Source organism: Puntigrus tetrazona, chromosome 7 (assembly GCF_018831695.1).
Source record: "Puntigrus tetrazona isolate hp1 chromosome 7, ASM1883169v1, whole genome shotgun sequence".
In the NCBI taxonomy this organism is placed as follows: Eukaryota; Metazoa; Chordata; class Actinopteri; order Cypriniformes; family Cyprinidae; genus Puntigrus; species Puntigrus tetrazona.
Genome location: NC_056705.1, coordinates 41,165,638 through 41,183,220, shown reverse-complemented (window position 1 = coordinate 41,183,220; position 17,583 = coordinate 41,165,638). Strand labels below are relative to the sequence as shown.

Below are 17,583 nucleotides of genomic sequence, written 5' to 3'. Positions count from 1 at the left end.
TCATAAGAGCATGGAGACTCTGTCTCTCAGCATCCACCGGGCAATTCTGTAGACTCACTTCTGACCAATCGGCATAGAGCAGGGAGATTAATTGGGATCTTTTTGGACCAATCGACAGACGTTGGGGACATTTTGTAGAGACATTTTTAACCAATCAGCAGAGACAGTTCCACAGGATCATTATGGACCAATCAGTGACCCCTGAGCAAATTAAGACAATTCTACTATATCGTTCTGGACCAATAATCAAAGATCAGGAACATTTCACAAAAAAAATTTTATAAAATAATCTGCATAGAATAGGATTGTTATTTTCTTTGTTTGTTTTTGGCTAATCAGCAGAGACCATTAGCAATACTTAGGGGCAGTCAGCATTGATTGACAGAATTGTTTTGGATCAATCAGAAGAGAGCAGGGACATTCCATAGCAAGATTCCTGAATTTATCATGGATGAACCAATTAGCAGACCAGAGACATTCCACAAATACATTCTTGACCAATCAGAGTACACTACCAATACTTAGCAGTATTTTTTTGAGCAATCAGCAATAGCCAGACATATTATGTTGGGACATTCTTAACCAATCAGCATAGAGTAGGTAGATCAACAGGATCGTTAATGAACCAATCAGCAGAACATTCCACAGGGACCAATAAGCAAAGATGATGGACATTTGATATAGATATTCTGGACCAGACAGCATAAATTAGAGGGATTCCACAGGATCGGTTTGAACCAGTCAGAAGAGACCAGGGACAGTCTGCAAGGACATTCGTAACCAAACAGCAGAAACTGACAATTCCCTAGTACCAATCAACAGAGACGAAGGATTCATTCTTGTCCTGCTCACCAGACCAGGGAGATTCTGTCAATAGCAGAGAAGGTGTTTTTATCCTATTAGAGAGCTCCTCAGCTAACTGCGTTTACATCACTGCCTTTAAAAACACAAGACATACACGGACAGAGAGAGACGACTGGACACACAGTTCAACCACGGCAGGATGGAAGCATTTAGTGTGTGAGATCACATGCATTGCTGTGGTTGGGCTGTGTGTTATCCAGACATATTAGGCCCGCTCTGGTTGTGGGTTCTGACAGTGCTCTGGAAAGCAGGGAGATGTTTAATCGTCCATATGAAAAAGGAGGCAGAGGAATCCGAGGCTGGCAGAGCAGCGGGAAACCCACAGGCCTTTGGCCCTCTGTCAGAAAGGATCAAATCTGTGTGCCATTATCCGTGCACATGTGTGCCAAGAGAGAGAGAGCGAGAGAGACAGAGAAATGGTCTTATGTCACACTGGGGTGCACGTCTGCCATGTTAATGAGTGAAGCCATGGCCTCAGGATTTGTACTGACAGTGTTTGGACTAGCGAGTCAGAGGTTAGTATTGTGAGAATACAGTGCGGAGTGGTTTAACGTTGCTGTGCTTAAAATTTGAACGGCAAAAGCTGTGTTAAAATGAAATGGAAAGTCATAATAAGGGTGCCTGAATGCTGAGACATGCTGTTTGTGGGAATGATCAGGGCTGGGAACATATTTTGGGGTGGTCGGGAGAATGTTTGTGCATAAAGCGGGATGGCGAATGGAAAGTCCATAAAGTTCACTTTGGCCAAACATCTCAAATTTAACAGAAAAACAAGTCTTCGGTTCTGGTGAGGTTTAGTGAACTTAGACGTTTGTTTTGTTTTGCTTAGATTTTGTGTTCTTACTCAAATGGTTCTTTTACATTCTTTAAAAAAAAAATGTCATTAATGTAGGAGAATACAGTGATAAAAAATAGGATTATGTTACTGTTGTAGCACAAACCCCACATTTCCAATACCAGTTGTTCCTTGGCGTTTCTATACAAACAATGCATTCAGATAAAACAATGAGGAAAAACAGACCCATGCGAAGATCTCCAAGTCTGGTTACAGTCACGTCAAAAGCTGTGAAAATCCCAGTGGAAATATACCCCAGAGATCCAGAAGAGACCCGCAGAATGTCAATCAGTGCCTTCAGTAATACGCAAATTTCTTTCCGACGCTTTATTTTCCAATTAATTTCTGGAGGGTGATGCAGCGCAGCGGGAGCTCGCAGACGAGCAAACGGACGCTGAGTGCCACCGGTCCAAATGGGCTTTATGCAGCGAAGCCACAGTAACCCCAGGCCAAAGTCATTTACCCGTCCATTAGAGTCATCTTATTTATTTGGAACCAAACTTCCATTTCCCTCTTTGCTTTGCATTCATCGACAAGACACAAGCACACACACACACACACACACAGTGAATTGTTGAGGCAATCGGTTTCCCAACTGCTGGGTCTCATATTGTTAGAAATTACACTTTCAATTTGCCGCACTGCTCCCGCCCAGCAGGCACCCCATCTCTCTTTATGGCCGCTAGACGAGACAATTGAAAACACAATGGATTCTGGGGGAAGGCTGAGGGATTGGTGTCATCAGATTTGATGCACAGATATCTCTCCGTTTATTTCTTGATGGTGTAGAAAGGCCAAGCCCAGACTGTAACCGTTACAAACGACCTCGGCGTTCATCTGCCGGCTCCCCGCTGATCCTTTCCACGCGATTCCATTCCAATCGAGAGACACATGCGCCTTCGCTGAAGTTGCTTCGGTCGGAGAGAATCTGTCTGGAACGTAAATGTAGTTCCACCTCAGTTCGGTTAATTACGGAGATGAATCGTTCATGGAAGGAATTTATTCGGCAGCACTGGAACAGCCTGTTCGTGTTCCCTGTAAAGTCTGAGATATGGAAATGGACTCGTGTTGAACTCATGAGATCTCTGCTGGCTTTTATCTCTGGCCATTAATTCCTCAGAGTCATTACAGTGGCTTCCCGCTCATCTTCAACCAGTGATCATACACTCCGTCAAAACCATGACGCTGACAAATTAACTGTAAAACTCCCATTTCCGCCCAACGGAGGTTACTTTGAAATCCAAAGCGCACGTGATGCACAGTATAAGGCCTTAAGATGTAGTGAAGTCTCTTTTTTAATAATTGACAGATTATTTACAGAAAAATTAAGATCATCCATTCAGATCAATGTTCTGCCGATATTAAATAGTGGAAAAATATACCATGTATATATAGAAATGTGTACATTCTAGAGAAGGAGAGAGAAAGAAGTAGTAGTTTGATAAAGAATATTTCAGTTCTTGAACAATTTTCTTATTGTGAAGAACATTATCAGTTATTTTTCACCATAAAGTACCTTTTTTATTATGGAAAGAATTTTGTGTTAATGGTCTTCTTTGAACCACAGATGCCAGCGAAAAACATTTATTTTCAATAGATATGAGTAGGAGGCTTATATGTTTACACACAACTTCAGAAAGCTAATGTTCAGCTTTTTGTTAAAGTCGAGTTAGCATCATGAGAGGAAAACTTTCAATGGCATATTGTTATGTGTTAAACATGCCGATTACACACTCTGGTCTCACGCCGAGCTGCCTCTCACAGGACTCAAACAGCTTCTTGTTGATTTCGTAATGTCATCTGCATTGTGAGATTTTGCTCAACATACATGCAATGTAAACTGAGTTTTTCTTGGGACCGCAGGCTAACAGTATGTTCAGCATTTGCAATCAGATTGATTTAAATAAAAGCTCCGAGTTCAACACAAGTCAAGCTCAAATCAATAGCGTTTGAGGCGTAATGGTGAGAATCACTGCAAGCAGTTTTGACTCAACCCTTATAGGATTTTACTGTAGCTGCAATAAAAATCATTCTGTGTGGTAATTGTGCCACAGATTCTGCTGGAGGAAGGAGCATTTAGAGAGATACAAATCTATGTCTGTAAACACAGTCCATGACAGGTTTAGGGTCAGACGGTCAACATCAAACCTCTTCACAATCACAGCTCTGGAGTTCCAGAACTTCTGATGTCTTTCAAAAGGCCACATGTAAGATCGTGGAATCACGCACAACTTCTTCTACATTAGCGTCGACACAGTCGCTGAACCGGTTTCTCTCGGCTGTTCTCGGAGGGTGTTTGTACGGCTCTATCTGCCGTCGTGTGGCTCGCTCCAATGATTTCATCTCCTTTTCCTCCTCCTCTTTCTCCCCTCTTGACTCTAATGAGCGATTGTTCGCAGCCTGATAAAATTAAAGTGCACGCTTCAGTGCTTTGCACAACAGGTGTTTTGTGTTTTTGACACCCCTCCCTGGTGCCGGCGCCGAGCGGTGAGGTAGAGGAAGGGTCTTTTGATGCTAATGTGTTCTGTAATTTGCCAGGGAAACAGCGGACAACTTCCAAGCGTCACAAACCACGTCATCTGTCTTTTTGTGATGTTCCAGTTGCCTGAGATGCAAGACTAACTTCAAAATTTACTTCACCAACATTACATTTACTCGATTTACTTATGCTTCATTAAACACAAAGGTAAATGAGTTTTGGGAACGGTTTATGGTTTATTGTCTTTTCTCATTGGCAGTCGATGGTGTACATAACAGAATTTGAATGGCTATATTTTTTTAAACACTTTTTCATGCATTCTCAGAAAAAAAGGTACAGAGCTGTCTCTGGGTACATGTTTGTAAGGGTCAATTGTGCTATTTAAAAGGTACATGTTAGTATTTAAAGTGTACATATTTGAATCTAATAGGTACAAAGGTGTAGTTTTTGAAAAGGTACTGTCCCAGTTACAGTTTCTAATTTCTGAAAGTATACATTGACAAATGAAAAAACTGGGCCATGTGGAATTTCTGAAACGATGCACATGTTGATCAGGTTCAAAGCATTTTCATGTATGGCATTTATATTTATGCACTTGGCCGATGCTTTTATCTGAAGCGACTTGCATTGCATTCAAGGTGTACATTTTGTCAGTCCATGCATTTCCGGCAAATCGAACCCATAACCTTCTCAACCACCCTTAACACTTTAGCCACACCCTGACAACCACGCAGAACAGCCTAGCAACGCAAAATCCTAACAACTGTCTGGCAACCTTCCAAAAACTCATAATGATGGTACGCTTAAACTGCAAGGAAAAAAATGCATCTTGTCGAGAAAGTTGGACTGATTCGTTTTTAAATGAACCCTGTGTATATTTAAGCTGAATTTCCTCTCTCTCACTTTACTGCCAAAGCTTTTTTGAGTTTCTGCTTCATTTGGTTTTCTTGTGAGACACTAAATAAGCCCTCCAGTCCTCAGCTACAGGTCGTGACCCATTACTGGCCAGCTGAAATCTTCACGCAAACAGCAGAGAAGGAACAATCATAAAATACGCCGCACAACCTTTGCACAGCTCAAATCAATTCTGAAATTAATAAGCTAATCAATGAAAAGGATATTTAAAATTATAACCAGCGAGAAACGTTTAACTACTGAGAACAAATCCATCATCCATCACCGCACAAACAATCTGCAAAAGAGCTAATAAGACAAAATAAAGATTTGCGTATCAGACTGACTCACTCAGGTGCGGAAAACAAAATGAAGCTATAAAACGGTTTTAATAAACTTCATCCTCCACAGTCAAGTGCTACACAGAATTATGGGGGAAATTTATAACAGCTGCCAAGCTCAAGTTATAACGGCTCGACTCGACTGTTTATGCTGCACTCGTCTCTTCTTGATTTCAGAAACGAATGATTTCATTCTGTGCCTGATGAAGCCCCTGTATCATTAACAATAAAACAGGCCATTAGAACCGTGTGTTTCCCAGGAGATTCAGACCTGAGAGACTCTCATGAAGCTTTCCTCTCTTAAACCATTTGTCCTCATAACCAGAATAACATCACATGCCCACAGGGTTTAAGAAAGCTGATGCATCGACCTTCATCTCAGGAGATCAAGAGACTGTGTGAGTAGATGTTTTAACAGTTTTACTATTACACTTTTTTTTTTTTTGCATTTGTATGAGCATTTTGCTCAAACCTTCAATGTGAAATAGAAAAAGGCAATTAAGTGTTTTTGTGTTCCCAGCATGCATTTCAGTATGAATTAATTATACGGCTTACTGTTATAGGTTTCACTGTTTGTTGTCTTTTTTGTCAATATCTTATTTGTTAAGAGCTCACTTTTATTGGTTGATTGTTGCTTTTGTGTATCCTTACGTTTAACCTTTTTATAATAAGATCAAAAATGAGTCAATTAATGCAATTGGAAATCTAAACAAATTAGAATTGATAAAACTAAGTGTTAGTTGAGTTAGTTAAGTGTAGAGAGATTGTGTGCAGACAGTGGAATATGTCTGACCTAAAAATTTCCTCTGTGCTACAAACTTTAGGTTAAAAACTGAAACTGAATGCTGTTTAATGCTCTACTGGAGTTATTATCACAATATTTTCCATAATTTATCGCTCTGTTCTCGATTCCTAATTCAGTGAATAATGCATTAAAATAATCATCATAAGAGCTTCCACGAGTTTGAGAACTTCTCAGAACAGATAGTACGATGTGAACCTCTCGAGACTTTTCAGTCTTCTCTATCCACTTTAGCCTGAGTCGGAGGTCAAAGGTTGTCAATGTTTTGTGCAGAAATCCTAAAGAAAAGGGCGAAGTGCTTCCAGCGTGCATCTGATGGCCGCTCCGCCTCTGACGTGACGTTACTGTAATCTCGGCCCCGTCCCGCTGTTCTTTTGTCTCTGCTGAGCGCTTCCTCCGTAGCTGTATCGATCCATTAGTGTAGGGCCAGTAAAGGTTAATGATGTGAATATTGATCTAAATGAAGAGTTTTACTCTCTGCAGGTGTTGGTTTGGCCCCTGCAGCTGCTGCTAATGCGCTGAGACCCTCTCTGTCCGCCGCCGGCTGCGTTCATTATCCCATAAGAGCCAGATTTCCTCGCTCTGACCAAGTAAGAGTTAAGGTAAGAGTAAGAAGGGTTTCGTCACAGAAACTAAAACAGGTTCTCAGAATATTGTACTAATGTTCTAATGAAGACACGAAAATAACTGCTGCGTTTGTTAATAGTTTTTTTTTATGTGAACTTGTGTGTTTCGAATTGAAGCGTCACATTTGAGTTGTCGTGTTAAAAGCGTGTTCATTCATCAGCGCAGAGACTCTGCTGTTGGATGACATTACGTTGAATCTCATTAGTTAAACGGTTTAGCGGTTTCCCAGAGCAGACGCACCAGTTAAATCTGTTCTGATCACACTGGCAGCTGAAAACACCTGATTTCTGATTTAAGAACAGGAGGAGGGCGAGGATGTTATATGTTGTTTATCATGTCAATAAATCACACTAAGTCAGACTGAACCGGAGAGAGAGACAGTGGAACGGATCACTGGATTCTTGGCAGCGACTTGCCGTCATCACGAGCCACACGTTCTTCTCTTCAAGACACTTCAGAGAGGACACCAGCGGGAGATAATCGCTCCAGCACTCCCTCGCAGACGGACAGACGGATCCTCCTTTGTGTCTTTCATCAGGGGGAATGTCATGGAATTTTCTTTTGTCGGCTTCGGAGTGTAAAACTCGGGTAATCCTGCAAATTGCTTCAAATGCCAGTAGCTGCTCGGAGAGTTGATGAGAGAACATAAATAAATGCTGAGAATCTTTCTCCAGATCAATCCATTCAAACCGGGGTCAGAGGTCACAACGGGGTTTATATGATTTGTAGTCAAATATGGAGGCAGAAACAACCTTTCACTGATAGTTTGGAGGAATACGTTGTCAATAAGCAGAACATTTTGATTGACATTGAGTGACATTTCAAAGTGAAATTGCATGTATGCCTTACATTTAATTACATATACGGCCCGTAGCTATATTTGGTTTTATTATAAATGCAGTTACTGATATTTAACATTGCTCACTTTAACAAATAGACCTCTATATGCCAAAATCAAAACCTGACGTACAAAGACATTCAGACTTTCTAAGGACATGCACCAAATTGCGGCCCATTCTGCCCATAGGGGGCGCTAACAGTGTCGTCATCTTTATAGTTATAGTTCTCGTTGAGAACGGGACTCAAACACTTCAAATCTGAATGGTCCACCAACATGATTTTAGCAAACAAAGGCTGCAATACAAATTCCGTTCATCAGAAGATAAATGAAAATAAAAACAGTAGTTTAAATGCCATAGTTTTATTGGAAATATATAAAACTGTTAATATATATAATCTATTATAATTTATCATTATATTAAATAAGCATACAAACAAACAAAAAACAAGCCAGTTTAGGATAATCCAGTTTCAAACTCAATTTAAAGCTTTAATTTAATTTGTTTTTGCCATGTCATTATTAGCGATTATATAGCTATATCTATATGTACTTATGTATTTATTTAGTCATATCAGTTTGTCTTTTGAAAAAATATACATCCCATAAATTAAGCCAATATTTTATAGTCACATTCATCACTTTTATTATTAAAATTGCTAAAATCTAAATGTAGTTAGCAAAAATGATATTTAAATTGAAAAGACAATGCTAGATTAGCCATATTCATGTGTATTAAAGTAATAGTTTATAAAATAAATTCAACAAAATAAAAATTCTGTTTTCAAAGCGACGAGGAAAGATATTTGAAAGTTTGTAACAGGATGTTGTTTGGGTCACCATTGACTTCCAGTAGGAAAAAAATACTATGGAAGTCAGTGGTGACCCAAAACTTTCTCAAAATATCCTCTTTTGGGTTCATCAGAACAAAGAAATGTATACAGATTTGGAACCACTTGATGGTGAGGAAATGATGACTCAACTGTTTCTATTAATTATTGTCTTTTCATCCATTAAAGAGGAGGATTTTCGCTCAAAATCATCTTGCTGGTCCTGGTCTGAATCTGGGCCTTGCCTGGTAATCCTCTTCGGTCTTGGCTCTGAACTCCTGACACCGAAGAGAAAGATAGTTCCTTTCTTTGTAAAATGTACACGACACATTGAGACGAGCCTATTATCGACAAAACAATTAGTCCAGAGATATAATGGCTCACAGAGCTCTGACAGATCGTGCTCATAACTCGTAACACGAGGTCAGAAACATCGCGCTGGATGCACACACAATCAAACGCTCGATTATAGCGCAATCTGTGTCTGTCTAGATGCCGTGATGGCGGATGAACCGTACCGAGGTCTGGAGAAATGAGATGAACGTTAACAATGACACATTGATACGGCGGCGTTTAGCGTCATCTGTAAATACTGCTGGCTGATCAATGACAATATGAGAGAAATATTAAAGACATGAGCCATTGCATCTTTATGTTGAGCTTTAATAACAAATGGCTTTGACTGGACAGAACCGAGAGAGACGACGCACGCATTGACAAAAGATTGAAAATTAATGCACAGGCGAGGAGGTAATGAGACCACAACACCACTTTCAATAATTCAGTGGTCTGTACTCAATTATTAATCATATTTACAAACATGTTTATGAAGTCAAGTCCATTTTATTTTACAGCACCTTTTATAATACACATCATCTGAACAGAACATTAACAGAAAATCATGATGTTAATGACGATCTGCTGAGTGATAATATAGTTTACGTTCTGAAACACTGAACATCTTTGGTAACACTTTACAATGAGGTTCATTATAATATTAGTTAGTGTATTAACAGGTTTTGCTTGTTAACTTTAGTTAATGCACTGTGAACTAACTGTGAATGACTGTATTTTTATTAACATACATGCATAAAGATTGATAAAAAAAGTGTAATAAATACAATGCTCTTTACCTAAAGTTAACAAATGACTACTACTATAATCTTGATTTATGTAAAGTCTCTGTTATAATGCAGTACAGAATTGTGACGTCAGACACAAATCATAAATGCACCACAATGCATGTAATTTAGCTTCTAGCTGTGCTAGTCTTCACTCGCCTCCGTCTGACATAATGAAATCATTTAGACCTAAATCAGCATCCCGTGTGTGTCGTTCATTGCTGGGATCGTGATCGCCGGTAACGGCCGGATCAGTGCGTTGTGTTATCTTCACACATGCCTCACGTTTCATGGCTCTGTTTTGTTTCGTGTTATATTTCAGTCGCACGAATAATGAGATTATGATCAGGGAATAAAATGAACTATTAGAAACATAACTCAAAAGCTCGAGCAAAAGACGCAGTGGGACGGTGCCATCAATAAAAGCTCTTTAATGTTTCTATTTTTGAGGAATAATAGCATCGCTCGCATTCGGAATAAAAACTCCCCGTTTATGCTCTCAAACATCAAAGTGTACAGCACATATTAGCGCAGTCTGTCACCTCGCCGTTAAAAATTCATGGCTTGTTTTTGTGCTGCTGTTCCCGCCGTGAGGAAACATTTGTTTAGTGAGGCGTTGGGATCCGTCCCTCAGGGTGAAGCCGTGAATTTACACGCTGCCATCGGAACGGGCTGCTGTTTAAAACAAACGGCCTTTAAAACACATCCCAGATCCAGCCATTCACAATTTAAGAGGTGCTTAGCCATCTGTAGACACATTAGCGGCACTCGACGTTTCTGAGGCCTGTGTTTATGCTGACTGTGTACTGGGTGAAGTATATACTAGCTGCTGTGTAACGCTGAAATTAATAACCCCTAAATTAATGATAATAGTGCCAGGGTTGATTTTAAGAGTTATTAACATTCATTCAAGTGCTATTAAGGTTATTAAAATGCTAATAGCATATGTGGAAGTGTCATTATTGTCCATTAAAAGACTGTATAATGTTGTATTCATTAAGCCACTATTACATTCATTTAACATTGCAATATTGACATAAACATCATTACAATTCATTATAGAAGTGTAAACAATTATATAGGCTAAACACTATAAACACACGAGCTATAACCGTCATATTCTACATATACATGTTGACTTTAAGTGCTTTTAACCGTGATTTAATAGCATGGTGTTCGTTCAGGTGCTATAACCTTCGTGTAGAGCTGTAAGGTATTTAAGTAAACATCACCTGGGTGAATATTAATGGTATTTAAATTAACTTTATTAGCTCTTGTAAAAAGGCTGTTTATATGTGGACATTTTGTCCAGCTCGATATTATAAACTTCATGATGTTCTGTAAAGCCACTTGGGAAGTCTGGAAAGTGCTGTAAAAATAGAACCGATTCAATTTAAATGCACTTTCTGTGAATGTCCATATGGGTTTAGAAATCGTAATATTAATGCGTATTTTACTGTATATGTTGTAATAAAAACAGCCGTAGCTGTAGGGACTTTGTGGGGACTTTTATTGTGCACTGCAGCGGAAGCAGGAAACGTGTGTGGCTCGAATGAAACCGGAAGCGGGAAGCGAGCTCGATCATGGAGGGCTCACGTTGTGTTGTGCCGGCTCTGCCCAAGCATTCGTACTGGTTTGACTTCTGGATGTTTCTGCTGTTTGACGTCGTTCTTTTCCTCGTCATTTACTTCGTCTTTCCCTGAGCGGTGAGTGACGACATCCAGTTTCCCGCCGGAGACGGACGGTCACGTGACCACGACGCTCGACTAGAGCTTCTTTTGACTTTTTGACTTCTTTGTGTGTGTGTGTGTGTGTGTGTGTGTGTGTGTGTGTGTGTGTGTGTGTGTGTGTGTTGTGTGTGTGTTGTTCTTTCAGGACAGGTCAGCAGCGGCTGCTGGACTCGGATCAGGACTGGCTCTAAACACCTGCTTCTCTACAAACAGTCAAATAAATGTCATAACCTCATATCTACTGTCCCTTCATGATTCCACTGAGAGGAAAAAATGACAAGAAGATTGACGTTCATCTGTAACATATGACTAAATATTATCTGTTAAAGTGAGAGATGAATGCATGATGTATGAAGAACTGAATGATTAAATCTGTGTGACTTAAACGCTATTCAAGATTCAGTTTTTTTTTTGTCACATATAATTTGTACAACTTGAGGTGAAATGTTTGTCTGGTACATTCTGTGCAAAAGAGAAAGAAAGAATACATACTTTCAACGAAAATATACATTAATTATCAAATTTGAAGTCCATTTCCACCACTGGAAATAATACAAATACTAATGAAAATTTAAAAAAGGCAATTGCAACTTTTTTTTTTTTTCTTGTACTTGTAAGATTAAAGTTTTTAATGCAAAAGTCACAATTGCTAGTTAAAAAGTCCTTCTCTGAGAAGAAAAAAAAATCATGTCATATGAAATATGAAGTAAACCTTTTATTTTGTAATTATTTTCAGTGGCAGAAACAGGCTTCCACAATAAACAGACCCAGACAGCAATATAAGAAATGAATAAACTTAAAATGGAACTCACTGAATGAAATTTCACAGAATGACCAATAAATCTGTGTTTATTTTAAGAAATGTCATATAAACTAGTTTTCCTTTTGGGGTGAATTGATTCAAGAAAAATAAAACCTATTTTTACTATTACTATTTTAATATTTTTCTTTTTTATTGACACATAAATTCAAGTATTACAAAAAAATAAAATGCTTTGCGGTAGTGAAATTCATTTGTTGTAATGTATACTTTCTTGTTAGCCTAGCTAACAGTACACACTTTTTATTACAGATTCTCCAAAAGTCAAATATCTGGCAGCTTTAAAGGGTCCATCAGATGCCCACTTTACAGAAGTTCATACGGGGTTTTTAGGGTCTTAATGAAAAGTTTATAGCATGCTTTGGTCTTTATTCTGTCAAAATCAGCTTCTATTCATCAAGCCATTCTAGTCCACCTTGCTTTAAATGCTAATGAGCTGCTCTGACTCCGCCCCTCTCTCCTGTGATTGACAAGCAGGCCACAGATGCGTGTAGATCCTCCTCTTCCTCCGAGCGCTCAGCTCCACGTCGTTCATCATAATCAGTGAATATTAGATGTGTATCCCCTGCTGTTGAAGACACACACAATACACTCGAAGGTTTGCAGAGCGTTTCAGATATAAGGGAGACTTCATAGAAACAAGAGACATCTAGACTGGAAACTTCAGCACTGATCATAATTATAATAATAATAAAAACACAGGTTGTATTTATGTTATTATAGGATGGATGTGTACACACACACACACACACACACACACACCTTCAAACAGCTTGTAAACTGAATTTTGCGTCTAATGTCCCTTTAAAGTCTGCGTGAAGCAGCCGGCTTTATTTCAGTACGTTTATATATGTTCATATCTCAGGATAATTCTTGGGGGGCGTGGTTAAGCTAATTCCGGCCGAGTCCTCGACGTCATTAGAGAAGAAGAGTGTGCTTACGAGTCACCAAAACAAACCCTTTTTTCAAAGGACTGACTTGCACGGATTAATTGTTGACCTTAAGACTTGACAAAATAAATATTGCACACACGATTTGATTTAAATGAGTGAACGTTCGCGGGAGGGATGTTTTTAATGGGCGTGAAATCTCGACGCAGAAGCCGTTGAATAAAGCGGCGTGAGTCTGAGATGAAAGCCGGTGGCCCTCCGGTGCAGGACGTGTTTCGCCGGCTGCTGCTCCGGACTCAAACGCTTCCCGAGGCTAAATTATATTTCTGCAGTTTTTCTGCGGCCGCTCGATCTAACGCCGCCTGTTGTTGTGACCTATTGTCTTGTCTGGAGTCTCAGGGCATCAATTATTCCTCGGCGTTTCTATTGGCTCCGAGAACAAAAGCAGGCCTGCAGCTAAACGAGGGCCGGAGACGCAGGGCGGGAAATTAATGAAGGGCCGTGAAGCTCCATCATGAGATGTGCTGGGCTTTGTGTTTCTGTCAACATGGAGAAATAAATCAAGACACGCACACAGAAACATTTCACCTTTGCTTATAAACCGGACTGAGATCAGCGGCGTGTTTTCTGGTCTGCACGGATTGATTGAACACGCAGCAGCATTTAGTTTCATGATATGCTGAATAATTGATCAGATTTTCATAATCACGTAAAAGCCCTATTAATCTTTTCGGGGCATTTATTGAAGTTATTGAACTATCAAATTCAATTCAGAAAATGACCTTTTTTCTATTTTATCTACGAAATCTTATATATTTTAATTAGCTCCTTCATTTTGTTATTAGCGTTTCATTTAGTATATTTATTTGGCCTAATATTTAAATATTTGTCCATATGATAATGAAGGGGTTTAGCTCATGAGGTATGGAAGTAGAAACGTGTTTCTGATTCTGTTAAAGGCATCGGTTCACCTTACGGTCATGAAGCCAATTTAGAAAAACTACATTACCCACGATGCTGTTCACCAATCAGAGAGATGCAGTGAACAAATGGTGCTAAATGAGTTCTGTAGTTGTTTGCGTCGCGAGCAGAACCTCGAAATGCATGTTTTGCCTCATTTATGGACGCTAAAAACTGAGAAACCACATTATCATGCACAAACATTCGTTGTTCAAAATGCTGAAAAAGTGACTTGTAAACATGCATCTGTGGTCCGGAGCGGCCAGGCAATATTTCTTGTGTGTGTGAACGCTTTATACTACATATAATATCATCAAAATGGGATTCACTCGATGCTAAACGTAGATAAAGTCAATAAGATGTTATGTGCGCCGTTTAGAGAGCTTCATTGATTATAAGGGAACGCTGTGAGATCGTGATGAACTGAAAAGTGACAGTTTTTAGTGATTATATGGACGTGCTATCCGCTCGCTTCCTAAGGCTATAATCAGCTGAGGATTTAAATAAAAGTTGTTTTGCGTGTTGAACCCGACGCCCACAAACCCTGCAGCAGAGTTTAAAGAGCGACATATATCCCACATCTCTCAAATAAATACAGGATTCTCTTTCAAAATAGCTCGTGTGCAGGCAGGGCTAGTTCTATATAGTTAGCTTTATCCGGTATTAGCTTGAATTCGCTGGTCTTCAGGTCTTCTGCTGTGATAGTGTCTAGACTCAGAATCAGCTGATTGATCTGAATCTGTGAGAAACTGAACCTGTTCCTCATCAGAAGGTTCTTCTTCAGTTTCAACAGTTTACTACAAAAACAAAAAAAGATGACTAAAAAAGTAAAGAAAGAAATAAATCCAGGGGTTTCATTCCACCGAGACCGAGGTTTAAGCAGCTTATGTTGTATGCTGGAGAAGTAATATCACAGTTTTCTTCTCGTGTGTGTTTTAAGGGATTAATTTTATTATTATTTACAGATTTATATTCCTGCAGGCTGCCTTTATGAAATTATATGATAAATAAGCCTGAGGTTTATAATAAGCAGGTTTTGGGTTTGGTGTCGAGCACACACTTCTGAGCGCAGCGCTACGTTCATAATCTTTTGATTAGCGCTGATTAGCAAAGAATGTTAGCATGACTGTGTGCTGAGAGAAGCCTGATAAAGTGTGTGTGAAGTGTGTGTAGTGTGTGGTGTGTAGTGTGTGTGTAGTGTGTGTGGTGTGTGTGAAGTGTGTGTGAGTGTGTGTGTGAGTAAGTGTGTGTGTGTGTGTGTTGGGAAATTGCTTTGACCTCGGAAAAGAGCAGCTCTAACATTCTTGTGAGCGTGTCATGTTGTGTTTTATAGTTTTCATTCTCAGGTCTCCTAGGAGTCGTTTCATTTGTAAAGACGTGGTCAAACCGACTCTGTTACGGAGCTCCAGATGTAATCGTCCTTCATTAAAGGAAGCTGCAGGGACTCTTTACAGGCCTGTCGAGTGTTTGCCGCTCGTTCCTCGCAGACGTGAAAACCAAGCCTGGATGAAGAAAGCGCTGGTGAAGTCAGATTAAAGCCGGTATGATCTCAGTCTTGACCCAGAAAGCCTCTCTCGTTCACTGATGAGTTTGACAGAAATGAGAATTCCTTGCGTTTTTAATGGCTTCCAGCTAAAGCATGACAACTTGAATGGAAATATTAAAATTTGTTTAATTAGTACATTTTCTCCCGTTTCCGAAGTCGGACAGATAACATCGTGTTGTCAGCCGTCCGCGTCTTTATCTAACGTCTTCTTGCGAGAACGTCTCTGTGTGTTTTTTGTGCGGGAGATAAGGCGTTTAATTTCAGAGATTACTTTTTTTGATGTGAGAAATGAGAAGGAGAAGCAAGCGCGAGATAATTTTTGTCAGCTGTGATCTTATTTTGTCTGCGTTTTATTCCTGACTTTGGTTTTGGCGAGGCTGGAGATGATGAGGGTTTGATCGTCTTATCGGCCGCTGCTGGCCTCTTTCATGTGGCTTACTTTATTATTTTGGATCAGAATTATCCTCAGTAATCAACATCTGCTGGGCTGATATCCTAGACAGCGTTTCTGTCCTTCAGAGGTGCGACACGATCTTCATCTGATCGTTTTCACGCAACGCGTCGATCCAGACTGAGAAGATGCATTCCCCCAAAAAAGAAAACAAAAAGAAGCCGTTCTTAAATCATTGAGCTTTGGCAAATAGAATAACGATTTAACCCATTTAGCTATAAATGAATGAATAAATCAAATAGTATTTATCTGGCCATGTTTCTTCATTACTGTCAGAAATGATCTCGATGTCTTCGAGGGCTGAAGGGAGGTGATGCTGGAAAAGAGCGTCTGGTTTGGTGTCTCAGTGTTTTCAAGCTCTTCGGTGTGACTGAACTTCTCCACGCGTCTCCATAGAAACCAAACAGTTTCCTCCGCTGGCTCTTTATCAGTCTCTGAGTCACGCTTATTTGTGGTCTCGAGTGTTTCCAGTCAGACTTTTATTTTGGGATTATTTAGCCATAACTACTCTGATTGTTGGAACAAATGACCAGTGACTTTGACCGACTCGATGATTTACGGCACCTTGAAAGAGAGAAAAAAAAAATCATTTCATTACTTTTTTTGGTACAGTTAGATTTTACATTTGTATTAAATCACAACTCCAGGAATAAATAAGAAATGCATAACATTTATAGCACAAGTCGATATTAAACGTTTGTTCGTCACGTCACAGAAAAATGTGTTATTAACCACCCGGCCAAATTTAAATGCTAAAAATAAAAACGTGAAGTACAATAATGGATCAAAATCGTGAAAAAACAAGCCGTCCTCTCAGCTCTCAAACGCTGGGGGCGTGTCCGCTCTCTTAAACCACGCCCACTCGCTCCCTCACACAGGAAGCAGAGCTCAGTAGTTATGTAAATGATTTCAACCACGTAACGTGACGAAGGCACATCTAATAAGTAAATAAGTTCCCAATAATTGCAATATGCTTTTACACTACTTACATTTTATGTAACTAATTAAAATATACGTATGAATCAATTGGAATGTGTTTCTCGGGCCGTAGTGCCGCTTCAGACTCGTCTCCCATCAGAAGAAACCATTCACGAAAACCCTCACACCGACTCACAGCTGGGCTATTTTTCTTTCCCTCCGACTCGTCTCCATCGTGTCTTTCACTCTCACACCTAAGGAGCGTCCGAGAGCGTCTCGCGGCGCCGGGAACATCTGCGCTGAATGCTGGGTAATTGCAGATTGATTTGGAGTTCAGGAGCTGCTATAGAGCGGCGCATCTGCCTGCATTCTCCAGCGCTGATTAGCTGTTATTCAGTGTGTTTATCTGTGTAAACGATGGGGTGAAGATCAGGTTAAGTGTTTGAAGAGGCGCTGAGCCAAGCACCGCTCTCCTTCCACATTATAAAGCAGAATTAGACGCAGAGAGACAGATGTTAGTCAGGCGTTCACCTCCGTCTGCAGCATCATTTTAGACTTCATCTTTCACCACGCTCATGAATTTAACATGAAGCCGATTCAGACGTTACAGAAAACAATCACACAGTCCATCTCCAGC

General features: G+C 39.8%; 1 protein-coding gene and 1 long non-coding RNA gene across 2 annotated transcripts in view; one reads left to right on the top strand and one right to left on the bottom strand.

The window, feature by feature from the left end:
* LOC122348901 (receptor-type tyrosine-protein phosphatase S) overlaps nt 1-17,583 on the bottom strand; it is an 819,186-nt gene that overhangs the window by 515,869 nt on the left and 285,734 nt on the right.
* Nucleotides 11,152-11,752, top strand: LOC122348905. The gene is made up of 2 exons (XR_006251384.1): nt 11,152-11,337; nt 11,507-11,752. It is a non-coding gene; the product is annotated as an uncharacterized LOC122348905 (long non-coding RNA).